General features: G+C 34.2%; 1 protein-coding gene across 3 annotated transcripts in view; it reads right to left on the reverse strand.

Annotated features, from left to right (window-relative positions):
• The window catches only part of LOC135130827 (receptor-type guanylate cyclase Gyc76C-like), a 95270-nt gene that overhangs the window by 25653 nt on the left and 49617 nt on the right, over window positions 1-20000 (reverse strand). Inside the window, exon 1 of one of the 3 annotated variants that reach the window (XM_064058250.1) lies at window positions 16870-17219. The exons of 1 other annotated variant lie outside the window; for it this stretch is intronic. The gene's annotated coding sequence lies outside the window, so the exon portion shown is untranslated. Of the gene's footprint in view, window positions 1-1900; window positions 2000-16869; window positions 17220-20000 lie in introns of those variants that run through there. One more of the 3 variants, XM_064058251.1, reaches the window with a different exon arrangement.

Here is a 20000-nt window from a genome sequence, read left to right on the forward strand (position 1 = left end):
GCATGCAAATGTCGACTCATTTAGTGGTAGCAAATTCAACTTTTGCTACCACGGGTTCAAAAAGAAAAATTGAGGTTATGTATGGAGTGTTTGATTTGATTATTTCTTAAAAAATGAACAAATGTGTGCTACAAACATTACTTGAGTATACGCATGGTAGTTGGTAGACGGTAGAAGATAAAATGATTAACTCGGCGACAAGTATAAACGGTTTTCTTTGTGTTGAAGATTTAGATCAAGTTTGATTAGAAATCAAAACAAAATCATGTTGCGTCAAAAAATTGAACGTTTATTTTTAAGTTTATTGTCTTATGGTTTCTACTAGTGAAAAAAATAGTATATTAACCACGGTTGCAAAGCCACTTCTAGACCTCGCACTTAGAGCCCTCGACGCTGCGCGTCTCGGGTTCTAATTTGCGCTCGGTCTAGAATGCTTGGCTCTGCAACCTTGGCTAATAATATACTATTTTAGAAACATTTTGTCTTGCTTTTAGTGTCGGCTGTTCATTATCGCGAATTCTGATACTTGTGCAGAAGTAGACAGCGGATCTGTATTAATGTGAGTGGGTTTTGACGTTTTTTGGCCCGGAAGCGGAAACATAAAAATAATCCTGCAAAATTTATGGAGCTTATCACAGTCGTTTATTACCATATTTGACGAATTCATTATGCAAATAAGTAACGTAACAATGAGAAAAAGGAGTACGTCTGGAGGTGGGTCATGTCGAAGTCTATCAGTTAAGAATCTCGCAAATCAAAATGCATTTTGCGCAACGCTTTACGGAAAGCAAACAAGGTCTGTAAAGTGCTGGTAAATCGATGTGAATAGTAAGAGTGTTCTAAATTTTATAAAATAATATGCTCCTACACGTGTAGTTTACGAATCCGTGTTTTTTTATGTTTCGATTGCTCGATCTTTCGATTTTTCGGCTTTTCGTTTTTTCGGTTTTTCAAGTTATCGGTTTTTAAAGTTTTTAATTTTTCGATTTTTTTTTTCGATTTTTAATCAATTAACAGCAAAATCGTTGTTCATAATTTAGTTTCTCGCATTTTAAATTTCTTTGTTTCAGCTTTATTCATATAGAAGTGTGCAGGAAAGAGTCTGAGTGAAGTTGTTTGGTTTCTACATATTGTTAAAAATAAATCTTTAGACTTCAAAAGGCACCCTTATACGAGGGCGGCGAGGTCACTAGTTCTCTGACAGATATTCACAAACATTTTTAGGATCCACTTTTTTAGACAATAAGAAATTCTCTTAATAATTTAGCTTCTCAGGGACACTGATGAGTAATTTTTAATAAAACCTGAACGTGCTCGCTACGCTCGCATTCTTATTATTCTTTTTTATAATAATGTGATGTCATAAGAACGTCCATGAGTGAATCGTCAGTGAGTTGACAAAAATTATCACCAAAGAAATCTGACCTGAACTTGTCAAGTGTTTCAAAAATATTAAATAAAATGTGAATATCACATACACTACATCAGATTATTATTGGTGTTTTATTTCTGAAACAGTTTTAGAAGAGTCTGAAGACCCAAGTGTTTTTTTTTATTAATTGTGAAAAAATCAAATGTTATAATTTATCTAAGAAATTGACGCCTTGCCTTTGCTACCAAATTTTCACTTTTGCATTCGTCACGTAAATCAAGCATTCCCGACCAAACCCTAAATAAACACCGTTTCAGTTTATTTCCAGCCATAAAAGCCTCGACTAGATTTGATCGTTTTTTATCAACAATTTTCCAAAAGAGGACTTTTAAAGGTCACGTCACAGTCTCCATAGCGACAAACTTTTCCCGGTACTTATTTGTAGCAAACAAACAAAATTAAATCGAAAAAGGAGATAACAAGGAATCATTGTTTATACTTGATTAGTAAACGTCCACCAAAACAAACCATGAGTCGCAAAAGCCACATTTTCGTCGCATAAAAATTCTCTCGAAACAATAAATTTTTCCACACTTTTGGCAGCGACGCCAAACTTCTTCGCACACAAACTTCACACAACTGATTTTTCTGCTCTGCATTCAATGCACTTGGCACCGCTCCCCAATTTTTTTCCAATAACAACATTATTAAAATGCAACGGAAGCCCGACCTTAGTGAGTGCGCGTTATTTTTACCGAATTACTACACTCAAAATGAGTGACGCAGATCTCCATCCATCAACATAACTGCACACGATTATTTTCGAAAAAAAAAAATTTCGCACAATTTTGATGAAAATTATTCATGGAGCTACTGTTCGTGGACGTTTGTAGCGAGAGCCGCGGGCGAGTGCGATAAACGCCCAAAGCTTTGAGAAATAATTCAACGCCAGCGAAAAAGACGGAAAACCCGTATAAAGTGTATTCAGGTTTGCCTGCCCTCCCGGGGTTTATTCAAGTTACGCAATTACAAATAATTCGACTCAAGTTTCTCAAATACGGGGATTATTCGACAAGGATACGCCCAAAAGTTGAAAAACCCTGGCTTTGCTCGCTTTATTGAATTCGTAAAGTAAGAAGGCAGCAAAAGTAAACAAGATAAAACATCCGATTTGTATAAGAAGCAGAGAAAAAACGTTCCGAGGGCTTTTTATTACGGTAGCAAAACGTGCTCCTTCACATCATTCCTGTATGAATTTATAATAGGGTTAGGTCGATTGTTGAATTAGGTATATCCACAAGGAGTAAATTATTCCGGAGGATCTGGAACTCCGGAAATTGAGTCAACCCGAGAATAGCGAAATCGATAGCAATTATTGTATTAGAAGAAGAGTTTGACAGTGGGAGGTTCGAGTGTTCTTGTTTCCGATCTGGTGCTAATTCTTAAAGTAGAATAAGTAATTTTACGAAACATTCCGAACCGTACAGTTAATAAATTGTGGATTTCTTCAAAAGTTTAGCTGAAAAATACCGAGATTTATTGAAACCATCAATCGTAATAAAATTTTTTTGGAAACCGTGCATATTTTGTAAAAATCTATGCATATTTCAGCGTTTCTGGGTGCATATACATGCATACATTTCAGAAAAATTTGTGTATTCCAAATATAGCAGTTAATACAGGGGGATTACAGGTGAGTTTAATAATACCGTTAGGTCTGACGGGGATGGCGTGGGTTCTAAATCCAAATGTCGCTAAATTAAAACATAACGATGTTTATTCAGCGAACACTAATTTCCTCAAATCACTATAATAAACCCTCTCTACTCCCACGATTTTCCACTTCCACTTTGAACCTTTCTACAAGGGAACAGAAAACAAGAAAACCACTAAACCGTGTCCCATGATGAATATCACATTTTACTGCAATAAAGAATTCGACGCAGTTTTGACCGATATGCAAAAATTAAGAAATCCGAAAAAATTCCTCGATAGAATCCGCCTTCCTCCTGCTCACTTTAATAAATCACACAACGGCCACATTAAAAAAATTAATTACATGAAAATGCTAAAAACATTAACATTTTACACCAATCGTAGAAAAAATTCGCAAGAATATTAATGAAACTAATAAATTATTTTCGTGGTCCTCCTCCTGGCTTCTATCCTCTTTCCTCGTTCCCAGGTGAGCTCAGCCAATTAAACCTCCATCCCTCGTTCGTTAAAAGCGTTTTTTTTAATGTCGATCCTTTGTAAACACGAACGCGACGCCGACGTCGAGCGTCTGTCCTTTTGATTCATAACAATCATTAATTTTGACGCACTTACAAAGAAAATAAATATTTTAAGGTACTATTTCGATGCGGGAAAAACGTGTAAACATGTAGGCGATGCAGTTACATTTTTAGTGGGTGATATTGACACGTCGAGCGGGTCACTAATAATTCATAAAATGTTTACAAAGCTCGGGTTGTAGGGAAACAGAAACGGAAAAGAAAACAAAATCACGACACGGTTGCTAAATCGATGAAGTTCGAGATTGAGGAGTTCAATATTTTCGATATACACGAATCGTGGTCCAATTATTTATGGCTCAAATAACGTTTTTCTAGATAACAATATGTAAAATGACTCTAAGTTTTGAAAAAGATGCACTTGAGATTTCTAGACAGAAAAAAACCTTTCGAAATCGTGTAGATGAAACTCTTATATAACGGAATTATTTTAAGACTGGGAGACAATACCTAAATATAGGATTACAAGTGGGGAAACCAACATAACCTTAAAATTTGTGAAGAGTGCCAACGGTTGTGAAAAAGCAAAGGTAATCCCAAGTCTTGCACACACTTCTCGTAATCTATTAACTGTTTTTGGTTAAGTAATTAGTAATAACTTTTTTTATTTAGCACATACATTACAATTTTGAACTTATTTTTCTATATCACTATATAAACCTGGTCACCAAAAAATGATTATTTTTCATTTTAACAATGCATACCTAAATGAGTAGGTACTGTGACGTGCTCTTAAAATCGGCTTTCTAAATTTCTTTGGTATATTTACGAAAGCCCCCATCAATATGTCTTTTTCACCTGTTAATTCATTTCTTCTATGTATTATAAAATGATTTCAATTAACTATCTCTCAAATTTTCTTCCCAACCGTATAGTACAACACAAAGCGTAATATTTTACTAATTTCTGGACCTATTCTTGATTCTAATTCGAGTTAACACAGAAATTAATTTCAATAAAATTCAAATATGTAAAGTCATGATCATCAGCTTGTTCTGTGAGAGATAAAGGTCAACAGGACAGTGTATCTTGTTTCGTGGCTTAAAATGCAGCTCTTTCGTTGTTTTAAAATATAACATAACTTTCAAATGACTTATCCTTTGCATATAAACGTCACGTAAAATTTTGTAAGTTTCGGTACCAATCACTATCAATAAAACAGCAACTCTTTTTTCGTTTTCAATAAAATTAGCTTCAAAATATTGTTCCAGGCGTTCCAAATAAACTAAAAAATCTTGCTCAATAATATGAAAATTTGCTTTAAGTCTTAAGATATACATATATGTCGACGGCTCACTCGCTCCGCGAACTGATCACCTTTGCATATACAACATTTCGGTCAGCCGCTACAACTGGAGACACAAGCGCGGCACTGATCGACGTACTTGTACTGATTTCGTGCATGTCCCCTTGGCACTGTGGCGACTCTGTGGACGGTATGTAGTTTATTTTCATCTAGAATGCCCAGTATTCTTAATTCACAAACCCAACCATTTTCCTCCATCCCTCGACAGCCCCGGACCGAAGATCAATCGGCTGCCTCTGTTTTGACCGCCGTCCGCCCGCCAGAGTTCAAGGCCGAATGCCCCAATTTATAAAAAACACAAACAACTTTTTGTTTTGCGTGTGAATTTTTTCGTTCGGGTTCGACCCGAGCGGAGGACGCTGCGGCAGATTAAAAATAGCGCTTGTGACGCGTTGACACAATTTTTTTTATTCGCGTGATGATTACTAACATCGTTGGAAATTTGAGTTACGGCCGTTGTGTCGCTGGTAATGTTGCAGTTGGAGAAATGGCGCCAAACAAACTCGTAAACTCTCTTGACGAGTTGTGAATGGCGCCGCGAAAACAAACCGGGTGTAATTGTTTTCACGTGCACAGTGCACAGTTGCAGTTTATTTGGTTTATTTGTTGGTTTTCGTGTTATTTTCGGCGAAGACGAGGTTCGTTGTTTTGTTAGTCGAAAGGGATGGGGATTTGAGGTGCTTAACGGAGAGCTGGCGTTTTGTTTTAGCTTTGTGATTAATTAATACAGCGGGGGTTCGGGAGCTGGTGGAAGATGTATTTTCGGCCGAACTGATGTGTGTTTTTAATAAGTGTAGGGCACTAAATTAGAGGGCAGGTTGGAATTTGGCTCTGGGAAGCGAAATATTTAATGACATTTGGTTACACAGCTGCAAAGACATTTTCTCAAAGGGAAATTTTATACATATTTTATCGTAAAAAAGTGGTAACGAAAATTGAGTTGTAAAAATTAAGACAGATTGAAAAAGTTTTTAAAAGTCATTAAAATTTTATCCAATAACATACTCCTCTCCTTGTGGTTTATGAATCTACCTTAATTTTGTTTATTATTATTATTTCATGACCCCAAGAGTACGATAAAAGTTGTCTCCCGTTTCTGTCTATCTGTCTTTGTCGATTTTTAAAACTCGAAAAATTGAAAAATTCAAGTCAAAAAAGCTGAACTTCTACTTAAGAAGTGAAGAAAGTTCTGTCGAAGTAACCTTCTACTATTTTTATTTTGAATTGCTTTATACAGGTTTATTTAAAAAAATTCACTTCATCGAGGTCATCTTAAAAATAAAATTCTGAAAGTTAAATTTGACAATTTTTCGACGCTGCATTTGTTCGACCGTATTTCAGGGGAGAGGGGGCTAACCTTAAACAATTTTTTAATTCTTATATTATTTGTAGGCTCACCAACAATTGTATGAGGTCATTTCAAAATTTCGCGAGGTTAAACATAAAATAATTGAAATTAAGAATGATGTGCTTGAAGTTATAGTTTTTTCTTAGATTGACATGTGAGGTGACAAGTCAGATTTTGCAACTCTCAGTTTGTAGGTAATTATAATACATCTAGATATTCTCCGGTGTGGTGATGGTGATGGAGAAGTTTATTTAGTTCAACAAAACGCAACAGGTGGAGTAATCAATAAATTATGCGTAGTTACCAGTAGAGGCAATTTTTAAAGCCTAGAAAAAACCAATAACAAGTTGAATAACATAAATTCGCACAATATTTGGTAGTTCGTAGTAATCAAACAAAAAAATTGCAACAACGCATTATGTGTTAGGTCATGTATAAAAAATAATAAATATTTTGCTTAAAAACGAAGCAAATAAAGCAGAAAATTTTCCTTCCCTATGAAAAAAAATTACATTACATCATAAAATATTTGGCTGCTTATCAAACAGATGTAATAACATTGATAAAGTTGTTTTCATTTGCAGTTGATTATAAATGTTCTATCGAAAATTATGCTCTGACTTTTACTTTTAGCGCTGTGTTGAAAAATTGATTACAATCAAATTGTGAAATTGACGTTTCCTTTTAATTTATTGTGCGCAGTAAATGTCACCGTGAAATCACCAGACTTGTAAAAAAAATTGTGAAATTAAATGACAAACATTGCAGACGACTTTTCGCTGTTTATTCAAAAAAAAAAAGTGTCATAAATTATACTAAATATTAATTTGAGTGTGATCCTTTGCCTGTGGCAAACATGTAACAAGAAATAGTGGTGAGAATTAAGTGGCACAATCGCCCCCTAAAACCTCCCCAAAAACTTTGAAATAAACACCAGCGATTAGCTTTCCGTAAAACGCGCGTCCCAGAAATAGAATAAAATTTATTGCCACCTCCGCAGCCACGTGCCTGCGAGTCTCCCTGAGGGTGCACAACCTCTAGATTACCCGTCTTTAATTAAACATTCTGACATGTTTAATGACCTGTCGGATCCGATACCCCCCGGCTAATTTGACACTTTATTGATAAAATAATAGCGCGCTCATATTTCCGGCAAGGTGTCCGCATGGGTTCGACGTTTTCTAATTTTCATAGACGATAAGGTGTCTTCGACCGGAAACGGAAATTTGAATGTAGGAAGTCATAAGTCACTTTCTATCACGAATTATTAGCGCGTTTACGCAGCGTCGCCGCCAAAAACTGCATTTTTTTCGTTTGATCGATGCGAGGAACGGAGTTTTGGAACTAATAAGAGTTTCAAGGGCTTTGATGCCCAGGCGGGAATTATTTGCGGAGTTGTGATTTATTCGGTAGAAGGGCCGAGGGCAGTGATTTCGTGGTTACTTTGATGGGGGTTTGTCGTCTAGAATTTGCATCTTTGATGGAGCTGAGATGGAGAGGAGCTAATTTGCAACTGCGGGTATAAAAATGTTTAGATTGTGTGAAGGCACCAAGCGAAACTTCGGGTGTCTATTTTTGGACAGGTTTTTTTTTGTAAAGAAGAAGACTAAATTTTCATCGGAATTAGTAGTATAGTTGCATTTTCTAAGATCAGCTTAAAATTAATGAGTTACGTACGTAATTATAATTCTCACTTGACATTTACACACATTCTAGAATTTATACAATGTTTTCATTTTAAAATAACCTGTTGTTACAACACGTGCCACGTATTTTTCAAATTTTGATTCACGCACTGAATTTACGCCAAGGTATTTTGCATTTTTACTGTTTTATTTATTTGATTTATTATCACATCGACTGCCGCTTCATTTTTGGTTTCTTACTAGAGAGAGAAATGACAAGAAGACAGATTTTAATGTCGAGAACACAAATTGAGGAAAGTTTTGATTTTTAAATTTCTTTAAAGCTAATTTTATTGAAAATAAAAAAAGAGTTCCTGTTTACGTAATGTTTCACATCCAATTTCACCAAATTTAATCAAATTAGAATCAAGAATAGATCCAAAGATTGGTAAAATATTACGCTTTGTACTATACGCTTGGGAAATTTGAAAAATAGTTGAAAAAAAAAATGATGTGGATGTTTCAAATAATAACACCAAAAAAATTTAGAGAACCGATTTTAAGAGAATTTCACAGCAATCATTAAAATACATACCTGTTGTTAAAATGTTAAAATACACGGAGATCTTTTTTTGGAGATATATAAATAATGATACTTAAAAATTAGTTCAAAGTTGTAAGGCATGTGCTAAATTGGGATCAGAAATATTTCAAAACCGTCGCTGAATTTAAAAACTGAATTTCGAATTTTTTAAAGTTATTATTGTTATTTGAATTTTCTTTCATGTTTTAAACTTTGGAAACTCGCAGTTTTGGCAACCAAATCTGAATTCAAACAATTTGGGAATTTCGTTCATTCACATTTGCAGAAACATCAAGTCACTAAAACTCGAAATTTTGAAAATTTACACAGACAATTAGAATTTTGTTTTTCGAAAACTTAAATTACAAGGAATAAATTATAAGTGGAAAATTTGAAATTATGAAGGCATTCATCTAGATCATCCAGGTTCGTTTCAAAATAAGAAATTTTTAATTGTTGTTGATGCTTACACTACATGGCGTGAAATATTTGAGGTTGAATCTGTGAATTTTCAAGAAACAGTAAATAAATTACGAGGAATATGTGCAAGATTTGGGATTCCAAAGAAAATGGTGTTAAATCATTTGAAAATACTTTAAAAAATGCTTTGTGTGATTGTAAAAATATTCCGTGCTCTACTGAATCAATTATATTTTGACATCTTAAAACCAAACTTCCATTTTAATTGATCAGTTTTCATTTAAGTCCTTAACAACACTCAGAACCGCCAACTAGGTGCGCCGTAGGTTCCGACAACGCCGAATAAATTGTCCGTGTATTTTCGTTACATCTCGTACACGATAATATTTACAGTAAAACCGAGCCGGCGGCGCATTTCGTACTAAAACAGATGTGCATCGAACAAATAAACAAGTCCAAGAAAAGTGAGCCATGACCTTCGCTTGCTTGTTTTGATAATGCACGCTGCACTCTTGATTTTACACAGTTTTGTAACATTTTCCGGGAGCGATCGATCGAGTGGGCTGTGTAGGAGGGAATATTGCGGGAGATGCGACAAGCGTCTTACGCATTACGCATAGCAGATTTGTCTTTTGTGTGGAGGACGCCGATAGCTGTCATGATTTTTTTTCATGGGTTGCTGCGATTGAATAATCGCTGATTATATAGTAACCTACACGATCTGTCGAGAAAAAGTAGTCAGTGATTATACGTCGAGGGGAATATTTTCTGATTTGTTGGAAAAAACCTGCGTGGTTGGTTGTCACGAATCTGACATTCGACAGCCGCCACCTAAACGCAGAGAACACGCGTGATGAAGCTGTAGCACTTTCACGAACACCCTGTAGAAGCAATATACTGCTCTAGTTTGGGTGATTTGATTTTGAATGTGTAAAATCTGTCACCGGGGTCGTTTGCGCAGGAAGTATCGTCCCATGACACAATAAGCCAACATTATTACAAATAAAAAGGAAATATGATATTTGAGATGGGGGTGGATGCTGACACGAAATCTTTCGACGACGATAAAATAAAAAGTAAGGAAATTGAAACCGGCTCATCCCACCGTGTATTCGAGAATCAAATCTCAGCCTGTATCAAAAAAGTTGTGTGGATCTTGTAACATGATGTGTATGATATCGTTTGTGTGAAAATATTGTTGAATTTGTTTGGAACAGTCCAGATAGCTTGGAACACAGTTTCAGAACGTAAAAGAACATTTTGTTAAATAATGTGCAAATACCTAACGTTGTGGAAAATGGTAGTTGCATAAATATGTATATTTCGCTCTATTGACGCAAAAAGTCCATGGTTAATGTATGTAAAACAAAACTTTAAATATCGCAACGGATAAGAAAACCCAACTGGCGATCTAACGGATGTCTACACCCTGAGTAACACTCCAGAGCATTCATTTATCCTCCCGCAGCTTTTTTGACTTGACTTTTTCAATTTTTACTTCCCGAGCGTAAGCAAAGGAAGTATTGTAATCGAGTCCGTCGGCCGACTCTCTACTTTTACGTTTTCTCGATCTTTCATGACCCCTAGAAAACGAAGAAATAGGTCTCCCATTTCCGTCTGTCTGTCCGTCTGTCCGTCTGTCCGTCTGTCCGTCTGTCCGTCTGTCCGTCTGTCCGTCCGTCTGTCCGTCTGTCCGTCCGTCTGTCCGTCTGTCCGTCTGCCGTCCCGGATTTTTATTAGACAGATAATCTCCGAAAGTACTCGACCGATTGTTGTGAAATTTTGTACTTATATTAAGAATATCATGTAGATGGTAAAACGCTAACCAAAATTTGTCTAATCATCCCCACCACTAATGCGATGACGTCACTTCAAAATTGTACATAGTAAATGGGTTTTCAATTGTATAAAATAACATAGTCCTACACATGTAGTTTACAACTCTGAATCGACTTTTCACCCGAAACGTCCAGATTTTTGGAAAAAAAATCAAAATTATAAAACAACATTTTGAAATTTAATTTTTAATCTGCTAACCAGAATGCTTTGAAATGTTGCAGATGTTTTAAGGCTATAAAGAGCATCATAAATCTTTAGTCAAAAAATATTTGCTTATCCCCTCCAAAAACTTGATGACGTCAGCTCAAAAGTTTGTGGAATAAATCATATCTAAAATGTACAAAATATGATGAGTCTGTACTTGTGATCTATCACTCCATTCATATTTTTTGGATTTGCATTACAGGGTGACTCAAAAAAATTAATGAATGCGTAAATTTATTTTACTGATTTACTCAGAAACTACAAAACCGAATGCTTTGAAATCTTGCAGATGTTTTAAGGTTGTAAAGAGCATAATAAATTTTTAGTCAAAATATATTTGGTTATCTTCTACAAAAAACTGATGACGTCAGCTCAAAAGTTTGCCGAATAAATCGTATCTAAAATGTACAAAATATGATGAGTCTGAACTGAACATTCATATTTTTGGATTTGCATATGCAGGGTGACTCAAAAAAATTAATGAAGGCGTGAATTTATTTTATTTTATCGATTTAATCAGGAATTACAAAACCGAATGCTTTGAAATGTTGGGAATATTTTAAAGTTATTATAAGCATGGTAAACTTTTGTTCAAAATGTATTTGTTCATCCCTCCTAAAAAAATTGATGACGTCACCCTTAAATTTTGCTGAATAAATCCTATCTAAAATGCAAAAAATATGATGAGTTTGTACTTGTGATTTATCATTCCATTCATATTTTTTAGATTTTCTTAAGAGGTGGTTCAAAAAAATTAATGAAGTCAATTTATTTCATTGATTAAATTAAAGGCAACACTTATTATTAGTATTACACCCCAACCAACCCAATTTGGTAGACACAAAATTTGTTAAAGGAAAAACTCGGTTGAAACATAAGGGTAGCACGCTTATTTACATCGACTTTAACATTACAGACCTGCATTTGTTTTATGCGCTCACTTGGTTCCGCGAATGTGAAATAGACATGTTTATAATCAACCAATTGTGAATTTCACCGTCAAGAATTAAAATAAAACCCAATGTTTTATATAATAAGCGGAAGTCGAAGCAATAAAACCGATGGTCGTTTTGTTTACAGTTTCTCTGTTTGACTCTCACGTATGCTGTTACGCTTGTCATCTTAAATTAAGAATGTTTATACATAAACGATTTTCAGTTGCCTTTCATATTACTAGACAGCGGATTTTTGTCGGGCTACGTCACGATTATAGGTGGGGACGCGCTGGATCGCCGGGACTCAGTAGCGGGTGATAGATAATTACTGAATTTAATTAGTACTAACTCCATAAATATAATTAACGATTTATTAATCAAACGGCTAAGTAAATGATAACGGGAATTAACAGCAGAGTGCAACGAAACAGCGTTATTCTAATCTCAAATAAACGAAGTGCAGTCCGCAACCGCAATGAATTCGCATCCCGTACAAGCCGTACCGCGTTTGGCCTTGCCTAGCCCGACAGAAATCCGCTCTCTAGATATTACACACCGGCGCCGTATACGTGAGTAAATTGTTTCGTTATTTTATTGATTATAAGAAATCAATATTCAAAACGACCCAATTCATTTTCCCGCAAATTTGGGAATACAATAATTTTTTTCTTAGTATTACACTACATCTATCCCAACTGATATACGTGTCCTTGCAAAAATGTTGATGACGTCATCACAATTTTTTTTTTAATTCCCACTACAAAAATGTAATGAGAAAAAAAAACACAATAGGCATTCAGTCGTCAAGTTTCCGACAGCGAGGGAAGTACTGTCTAAACTCTTTAGACCAATTTTTTATTTTTATTTTGTCTCTTCAGCTTTGCAATTTACACATTGAAAAGGTTAAGAAAATGAAAAACGAAAAATTGTGAAATCAAAAAATGATAAAATCAAAGAAAAAGAAAAAACGAAAAATCGTGATATCAAAACATTGTAAAATCGAAAAATTGAAAAATAAAAAATCACGAAACTGAAAAATTATAAATTAAGAACTTGAAAAATTGCAGAAACGAAAAACTGTAGAATTGAGAAATTGAAAAATAAAAATCAAGAACTTACGAACAAATTTAGGTTAGGGTTTTACCATCTACACTATATTCCGAATGTATGTACAAAATTTTAAAAATTAATACAGACGACAGACAGACGGAAACCTGAGACCACTTTTCGTACTCTAGCTTACGCTCAGGAAGTAAAAATCGATGTCTACCCAACATCCAGAGCTCGACACCCAGATATAAAAAGCACCGAAAACATCAGTCATCTGTCCGGTGAAAGTCATATGACGTTGTTTACGAAGGAAATGAATCATTTCAGTTTAACTTTCCGATAGCCGCCCAGGGACCAACAGCGTGGGCCAAAGCACCCAAATGTGTACAGGGTGAGTCAAACAGGCCTCAACAAACAACGAGCACCTGTTCGGTGTCGACTACGAATTCGGACCCAGGTCCGATTCGCGTTCACCAACCTCGTCTTCCTTGTAGTGCCGGTTCCGGTGATAAGCCGACCACAAAGTGCGCATCGGCCTATTTATTTATTTTTTTCCTGATTCGAATTCAATTCGTCTACGACGCGAACGAGGGTAATAGTCTAGACGACATGGCATGTGAGCAAAGTTCGTGAGAACTACACACTAGTTGGTTAATCGATAGATGTGTACGAATTGACCTAAATTGTATTTCCGATAAAAGTGAAGACGGGGAAATGCGAGGCGAGGTTTCACTTTTACTTGGATGCATTGAGTTGATTATAGGGGAAATTTAGCTATTTGGGAGCTGATTGGGTGTAGATGAGGTAATTTGGCTGGAAGTGCGTCGGATGGGGCTTTTTCGATGCGTGGCACAACAATAATTTCGACGATTTTTTTGCGATACTTAGGGAATTGTGGGTTCGAGCTGGTTATCATCTACAACAGGCTTTTATTTTCAATGTACGCATTAGTGACATCAAGAATCCAAAATTTGGGGAAAAAATCGTTCACAAGTTGGAGAAATTGCGTGTAAAGAGCATTAAAAATTCTTATCTTAGAAAAAATACATTCATTCTCTGATGACGCAACGTCTAATAGTGATATTCGATTTCGTTGATAACAATCAAGTAGCATGTCGGATTGTCGGGTTCCTCAGAAATTATAAATACAACAACTTTAGGCAAATTTTCAGACCTTCAACTTTAAATGGCGGCGTTGTGGATTTTTAGAAATGACAATTTTGTCCATAAATTAATGAGAATACTTACGTCGGAGATTATTTTCCTCCTTTTTTGAATAAGGAATCCAAATTTCTAAAATTATATAAGGATTCAGATATAAAAAATTTAGTAGTTGTCTACGACACCACAACACTATTTATTTTTTAGTATTTCTTGTACTTTAATCACCCACATTCGGCCACTGTCTATGATTTCAACGCACCATGTTACGAAAACACATTTGTTTATATTTCCGTGGAATGTACTTGTCCCTAGGAAACGGACAGGGGCGGCTCATACCCCTAATAATAGTTTATTTACGCGCACTTTACAATACAGCAGAATCTCGATAATCCGAATTAACTGGGGAAAAGGTGTGTTCGGATTAGCGATTTGTTCGGATCAGCGAATTTCCCAAACCTCTGAAAGGGAATTGAATAATAATACACTGCTGAAAACAAACTTCAAGAAATATACCCTTAATTTTTTTAAACAAAAATAAAGTATTCTTAAGCAACAATGGATAATAGATATACCTATTCGAAAACAATATTATTCCGTGACCATAAACACGCTATTTTTTGGAATCAACACTTCGGGATCTATATCCCTGAATTTTTTCAAAATTTTTAGATGACTTTTATTTAACTAAATACATTTTCTTGTAGATTTTGGGCCGCGGAAGTCACTTCTGGCTTCACTTCTTCGATAACTGAAACTGTTTTTCCAGAATCGTTCATTGAAATACAGCGATTTTTTAAAATTTCGAAAAATTCGAATTTCACACCGAATTTTCCGAAAATGTTGCTCCGTGACCATCAACATGCTATGTTTTTGGAATCACCATATCGATATACAGATCCCTGAATTTTTTCGCAATTTTTAGACAACTTGAAGGTGAAATTTCTTCAAATTTCGGTCAATTTTTGACATTTTCTAAACTTGAGTGAATACATTTTCTTGTAGATTTCGAGCTCTAGAACTCACTTCGGGCTTCGTTTCTTTGATAACTGCAACCGTTTTTCCGGAACCGACCGTTGAAATATCAAAATTTTTAAAAATTTTCAAAAATTCGCATTTCCTACCGATTCCTTCGAAAATGTTGCTCCGTGATCATCAACATGGTATATTTTTGGAATCAGCATGTCGAGCTCTACGTCCCTGAATTTTTTCACAATTTTTGGGCAACTTTTTTAAAAGTGAAACATTTTCAATTTTCCCGTTTTCACTTTTTCAACGTTTAAATGTTTTGTTTCTTCAGTACTTCGATTTGCAATTTTTCGATTTTCCACTTTTTCGATTTTGAAGTCAGAAAATCGGATAATTGAAAAATCCAAAAATTGGAAAATTGAAAAATTTTAAAAATGTAAAATGGATCGATTGAAAATAAAAAAAAAAATAAACGGAAAATGATAAAATCAAAAGGAATATTGTAAATATAATGGAGAAGAAAAAAACGAAAAAATGTGATATGAAATAGAAAAATGGAAATGAAAAAAGCGAGAAAATGGAAAATCTAAAAACTGAAAACCCAAAAAACTGAAACATTTCAGAGTCGATAAGTTAAAAAGTTGAAAAAGTAATTTGAAAAAAGGAAAATATAAAACCCAAACTTTGGAAAATCGAAAAATTGAACAAAAAAAATTTTAAAAACCAAAAAATGTGAAATCAAAAAATGATAAAATCGAAAAACTGAAAACTTAAAAATCGAGCAAATGAAAAGTTATACATTAGAACTTGAAAAATTTAAGAAGCGAACAATTGTACAATCGAAACACTGAAAAATAAAAGTCAAGAACTAAAAAAATTGATGAAATGAACAATTAAAAAACTTTAAATTGTCGACAGTAAACAAGATTTCTTGAAAAAAATTACAAGATTTGATTTGACGAATTATTATAGTTTTTTAATAATAACCCTTATATATTAAAAACAAACATGGAAGTGGCAAGTGGAGTCTAAGACTACTATAATACTTCCTCAGGTTACCCTCAGAAAAAACTCAAAATAAGAGAGATTTTAACGCAAAATAGAAAACATCATGTGCTTATTATTATATCTAGTTACAACGAATAATTTCAAGAACAACTTTATTGACTTTTCAAAGAAATATAATACGAGTTAATTTGGATAATCAAAATTTAAGTCAACAGGAGTCACTTTTTGAGGAAAAATTGACCATAATTTACGATATTTTCTTTATACTTCCACTACTGCAAAAAAGAACACAGTTTTGAAAAATATACTGGTTATATCAGGTTTCATTTAACAAGCAGCAGTTTGCATAGAAACAACCCATAAATCGAAACTGCGAACTCACAAGTGATTTTAACAACCGTTGGTAATGAAGTTTTCCAAAAACATGTTCAATATAATCCGTATTTATACATGTACAGCCTCAAATTAGCCAACATATTGCCTTAGCACCATTCGCAAAATATCAAAAAAAAAAAAAAAAACTAAAATCCATCACCACGAAACGAAACCTCATTTAAGATATTTCCCTAAGGCCTCTTCGTCGTCGGCTTGCACTTCCACTGCGCACTAACGACTTTGTTTACGATGAATGAACTGTGACGTCACCATGACAAACACGAGATAAGCAGCGCTAATAAAAACAAGTGAACCAACAAAGCTCGAAAAAAAGTCAAAAAGTACACATTGCGCAACGAAACTCCACACAATCAACTCACATGAAAAATTCCTTTTCCCGGTCACTCCATGCGTCACAAAGGGTCAACAGTCACGACAAGGTCAAAAATGCGCATACATATACATAGGTACATGCGAAAAACGGCGTTGCATCCGACCGATCTGAAGCGGAACCGCGCACTGTGATTCGCCCGCCGCGAAAATAATTAGGGATTTTATGCAGTCGGTAACAATTTACGCAAGTGCAAAAATAAAACAAATTGCATTTATTGCGGTTTTGTAATAATCGGGATAATTATAGCCGTGAACAATGACCGATCGGCACAAGAGCGAGCCGAAGTGGAGCGCGCTATTTTGGCGAGCGCTTTTTTTTCTTTTTCGAGATAGGCCAGATTAGATAAGGAGCGTGTTTTCGCCACGAATTTTGCACCACTGGGTATAGCGCATCTGCGTACTTGTTTTTATATGCGCTTTTAAATAAATAGTTGCTAAAACGGAGAGACGCATCGTCTGTTTGCTTTCGGAGTAGATAAATATTTATGCAGGTTGCACGTGTAGTACGTCATTTTCGACATGCATTATGTTATTGGAGTGCGGACGGTTGCGCTTTGATGGTGATGAGGAGTCGCGGCGCCATTTTGGTTAATATAATAACAGGAAAGATGATCGCTGGAAAATGGTCATCGAGCGCTGCCTACGCCAATGTGTTTACGCATACCGGAGAAATATTTGGAAACACCACTTCGTTCATGGTCGAAAATGGTGTTAATTAAAATAGATCGAAAAGATTTTGTTGAATTTACAAAACAAACTTGGACCAAAATTTGCACTGTCTCTTTATTGTCAAATATTTTCTCTAGGTATTTAAAATTGGTAGGTATTGAGATTGTTTACTTTTTTAAGGGACATAGAATAAGATGTGGTATTAAACAATTGTAATTTAAACAAATTCTTATTTAGGAGCTAAATTATTATTAAGGAAAATTTTATTGTTATTAAAAATGTAAGTTTAAAGATTGTTTGTGTTATTTTTTAATGTTTCAACGCCAGGAAAGGGGCTGGGCCTGATGGAGTACCATCTATATTTTACAAAAACTGCAGCACAAATTTTGTTTAATTTTTCTGTAGTTAGAACCATGCGTTTATAACTCCAATTCATAAATCTAGCTCAAAAAATAACGCAGAAAATTACGGTCAACCGCGATCTTGTCCATCGCTGGTAAGATCCTTGAATCTGGAGTTTATTCAAAAAATTCACCTTGTTTTTAAAAACTTATAATTTCAGCAACATGCCTGTTTAAACACCGATCAAAACTATCAAATTTATTTTCGCATATTAATTTCATCTTAAGTTGTTTTAATGAGGGCCTTGAAGTTCACTCTGTTTACACTGATTTTAGTATCTAATGTTCGATCAGGTAAATCCTTCAATTTTGCTGGAGTGTTAGTTACCTTCCCGATAGACCCCAGCAAACTCGACCTGAGTCCCCAGGGTTCTATTCTAGGTCCGTTAATTTTTTCCTAATTTATTAATAACAATGGCTCTAGTCTACGGTATTATAGAAGATTTATAGAGCAATCCGTAATTAAAAAGACATTGATAATCTTGAGCTAAACTTACAAAATTTTTTGTACCCTACACAGAATGGTGGCAAATTCTGTAGAAACATCATTGGTTTTAAATGGTGTATCTATCCCTACTGCTAAGTGCTACTGTTGTTAAAGATCTAGGAATTGAGAAATTGAAAAATCAAGAAATTGAACAAAAGGAAAATCGAAATATGGAAATCTTGATAAATTAAGAAATGGAAAGATTAAAAAATTGAAAAACCGAAAAATGTAAAACCGAGAAATCTAAAAATCGAAAGATCAAAAGTTGAAACAAAAAAACTGAAAAAACTATAATTTAAAAATTCGAAAAATCCTAAATTTAAAAATCGAAATTGATTAAAAAAAACAGAAATTTTAAAAATCGAAATATGTATTTAAAAGCCGAAAAATCGGAATACCGATGTCAACAAATCGAAATATCGAGCAATCGAAACATCAAAAAACGAAAAAAAATTTAGAAAAATAAAAAAATCCAGAAATTGAGAAGTATCCAAAATAGACATGTTGAAAAATTGAGAAATGGAAGACTTGATAAATCGAAAAGTCGAAAAATTTTTAAAATCGAAAAACCGACGCGTCAAGAAATCGAATAAAAAAATCGTAAAATCGAAAAATCTAAAATTTAAAAAATTGCAAAATCAAAATATCGGAAAACTAAAGATCGAAAAATTGAAAAATCGTGAAATCGAAACATCAAAAAATCCAAAAATCCAAAACTTATTAAAAAATGTAAAAATTGAAAATCGGAAACCTGAAGAACGGAAAAACTGAAAAATCGAAAAAACGAAGAGCTGAATAGTCAAAAAATCAAAAAACCGAGAAATTGGAAAATCCAAACATCGAAAAATTGAAAAACAAACATCCGGAAACGAAGCACCAAAAGATCGAGAAAACGAAAAGTCAAGAGTTCGAAAAATTGAGTAATCGAAATACCTCAAAATCAAAAAGTTAAAAATTGAAAATATAAAACAAACAAAAAATGGAAAAATCCAAAACTGAAATATCGAGAAATTGAAAGATTGAAAAATTGAAAAACCGAAAAATCTAAAACCAAGAAGTCGAAAAATCGAAAGATGGAAAAATCGAAACAAAAAAAACTGAAAAATCTAAAGTTTAAATATTCGAAGAGAATCTCGAAAAATAGAAAAATCAAAGTATCGATAATTTTCAAGATTTAAATAAAAATTGAAAAGTTAAAATATGGAAAAATTGAAAAATCGAGAAATCCAAACTTCAAAAAACTGAAAAATTGAAAAATCGGAAAACAAAAGAATTGTGAAACTAAAAAATCGAAAAAAATGGAAGCTTCAAAAAATTAACTTAAAATTTTAACAGCACCTTTAATTTTCATCTTCCACTGTTTCCTGCATTTTAAAGACAATATTGGGGAATATTCTAATTTCACTGACATTCATTTGTGCATCAGAAACAGACAGTTTAATTTCGAATTCAAATCGATTGAAAAGAGTACGAACAGGAAACAGGGTCAAGAAACTTCCCTGTGAAATTTTTTAATGTGTTAGATGAAGAATATTAAGAGGTTTATTAAAATAAAAAAAAA

The sequence above is a fragment of the Zophobas morio genome, unplaced genomic scaffold (genome assembly GCF_036711695.1).
Source record: "Zophobas morio isolate AGI-343-1 ecotype UQ-CSIRO unplaced genomic scaffold, CSIRO_AGI_Zmor_V1 ptg000018l, whole genome shotgun sequence".
NCBI classification, from domain to species: Eukaryota; Metazoa; Arthropoda; class Insecta; order Coleoptera; family Tenebrionidae; genus Zophobas; species Zophobas morio.